Below are 2962 nucleotides of genomic sequence, written 5' to 3' on the forward strand. Positions count from 1 at the left end.
CCCGATTCCCTGGATTCCCGATTCCCTGCTCTCCCGCTGCAGAGACTTCGCTGATCCTTGGCTCTGGAGAAGGTAGGACGAGGCAGAGCCAAGCTCAGCTCATCCCAACACAGCCGAATCCCCCACTCCGCTCTCGCTCTGAGCCTCACCCCTCTCTGTGACACAACTCATTTTTTAATTCTTTTTTTTTTTTTTAGTTTTTGTCTGGCTAAAGGTTAAAATGTTTCTTTGCTGATTAATAAGTCGCTGCTGTGGTTGCTCTCAGATGCTTCCTGTCCGCTTTAAGGGGTTGCATTAGAAACATGTGTTGGGTGCTGTGCACATGTAGGGCAGAGCAGTGTGAAACCAGCACCCATAAACAAAGTCTGAATTTCTTTTTCGACTGCCTTTCTGAACCCTTTCATGAGTAATAACTCGCACTTGTGTGCTGTGACATTAGTGATAAGAATAGTCGTGTCTGTAGTGAGCTGCTTTATTGCATTTTACCTCAGTTGAAATCTGTTATTGGCACGGCCACTGGATTCCTCGGGAATGAGTCACTTGCTATTAACTATTAAATTTTAACTGTATTAAGAGGCTGAATCTTGAAGCCGTGAAGAAGGAGCATAACAAATAAACATATAACAACCGAAAACCGAAAGAATTGGTGGGACCTGATCCAACATCACTGGAATTAATGAACTTGGAGTTAATGAAGGTCTGTCCTGAGCCTTCTTCCCGTGCTGAATGTGGGAGGGCAGAGCTGAGCTGCTGTATCAGTGATGTGGTGCTGAATTGTTACTGTGGCTGCCAAGAGGATGGAGGCAAAGGCACCAGAACCCTTTTACTTTCCTTCTGGGACTTTTCAAGTTTGCTGGCGAGTGTCAGATGTGTTGGTGGAGACAGAGGGATCCAGGGCTGGAAGACAGAAAGATTCCCATGTTCCAAGAGGAGCAGCTGGCTGGGAGGAAATGAGACCTGAGTTGGGAAAGGGTCTGGAGATGCTGGGAAAGGGAGATGGGGAGGATGCATGGAGGGACCAGGGGAAGGCCCAGGAGGGCCAGACTTGTGGGAATTGAGTCTGTAGGGCACTGGGCTTTGCTGGTCACAGGTTAGGGACATCAGAGCCCTGCAGGGCCTGCAGAGCACGGACCTTGTCCTGCCTAAAGACAGTTCTGTTCCACAATCCATATGGATTTGTCCCACGGGATTCTGCTCAGGCTGGACAGTTAGAAGCCATTCCAATCAGCTCACATTTCTGCTTTACAGTGTAAAATCATCATAACTCAATTTGCAGGACCAGTCATAAATTAAGATCACATAGAACTGCTTCCAGCTATACTAAATGTATCTAAACTTTTGGGTTTACCTGGCATTCAAGCCTTACTGCTTCCCTGGAGATTTACTGATTCCCTGAATTTTATGAATGTGATGTAAATTTTATAAATCTGGATTTTATAAATGAAATGTAAAGTCGCAGAGCAATGTAAAGGAACAACTGATGAGAGTTCAGCCCTGCCTGCTTGGGCAGAGTTGATTATCATGTGTGTTTGTGGTGGTTGGTGGAAGTTGTCCCTTTAGGTGCTTTATTGTGTCATTTTGTTATAGTTTAGGAAATAACTTCACAAGTGGGTTGTCAAGGCCAGGATGTCATTAAGCAGTGGCCTGAGAGCAGCTGGGAAGCAAATCCTTGCCAGGCTGAGGTTTGTTCTGATTCTTTCTGTTCTCCTCGTTTACAGAGCAGTTGGGGAAAAATTAGCCACTTCTTTGAATGAATGGGGTTGTGGTGGTGTTTGCAAACCCTGGACAAATGGTGTTATTCATATCTTTGTTCAGCAACATGAAAAGAATTGTTCAGGGCTGAGCTGTAGTCGAGGAAATGAGCAGAGGTGGGTTTGGGTGCTCTGAGAAATTCTGCCGATGGTTAAACCCAGCCCAATGTTTCCCTGCAGATTTTGTAACCAAACTATTGCAATATCTTAATGTCTGGCAAGTAAAAAGACAGTCGAGGCTCATTATCCTGATGTTTACAGTAAGCAACACCAGTGGCTGAAGCGGGATTTGGAAATATTTACTATCAAACCACTTTAAAGAACATGTTTACATACTTCCTATCGTCTGTAGTGTGACTTACTCGCGCTTAAGGCCGATAGTGAAATGCTTCAGGCAGGAGGTTCTGGGGGGGGTTGGGGCAGAAGGTTTAGCTTTCCCTGGAAAATACGAGTGCAGGAGGGCTTGGATACACACAGGAGGGACCCGAGGGGTGGAACAGGACCCCGGTGGGTCAGTGGTTATCCAAGCAGAGGGGAAGGCTCAGAGCACCCTGGAATAGCAACTGCTGCTCTGACTCACCAGGATTTTAATCAGTCAGGCATTCTATTTATTTTCAGTTTGGAGCTCTTAGATACACAAGGGAAGTCTCTTTTCTTTTCCCTCTTCAAGCAGCATTAAGTGTGTTTTGAGGTCGGGGGGTGGTGGTGAGTGCTACAACATTTTTTATTAAGTCCCTTCTGACACAAAGTGAAACTTCTCCTGCTGACAGCACTGAGCAGTTTAAATCACCAGCCCAGGCCTGGGCACAGGAACAGCCTTAAACTGCCTCTGCTGAAAAAGGAACTGTCTGAATTTCAGTTCCATCTGAAACATGGGCAGGGAAGGGAGCTCCTGGATAACATCCAGGCAGGGAGAGAAGGGTGGGGAGGGATGAAGGGAAGCAGTGCCTGGGGTTTGAAGGGGTTGTGCACAGAACCATGGGATGGTTTGGGTTGGAAGGGACCTTAAACTCACCCAGTTCCACCCCCTGCCATGGGCAGGGACACCTTCCACTAGCCCAGGTTGCTCCAAGCTCCATCCAACCTGCCTTGAGCACTTCTATCTATCTATCTGTTTATCTATATCTATATTCACACATTCTTTGGGCCCCAAACCAGATTTTTAATGCAATCCATCCATTTAACAGGTGCCATCTTATTTTTTTTTTCCT

Source organism: Lepidothrix coronata, unplaced genomic scaffold (assembly GCF_001604755.1).
Source record: "Lepidothrix coronata isolate B3197 unplaced genomic scaffold, Lepidothrix_coronata-1.0 Scaffold335, whole genome shotgun sequence".
NCBI classification, from domain to species: domain Eukaryota; kingdom Metazoa; phylum Chordata; class Aves; order Passeriformes; family Pipridae; genus Lepidothrix; species Lepidothrix coronata.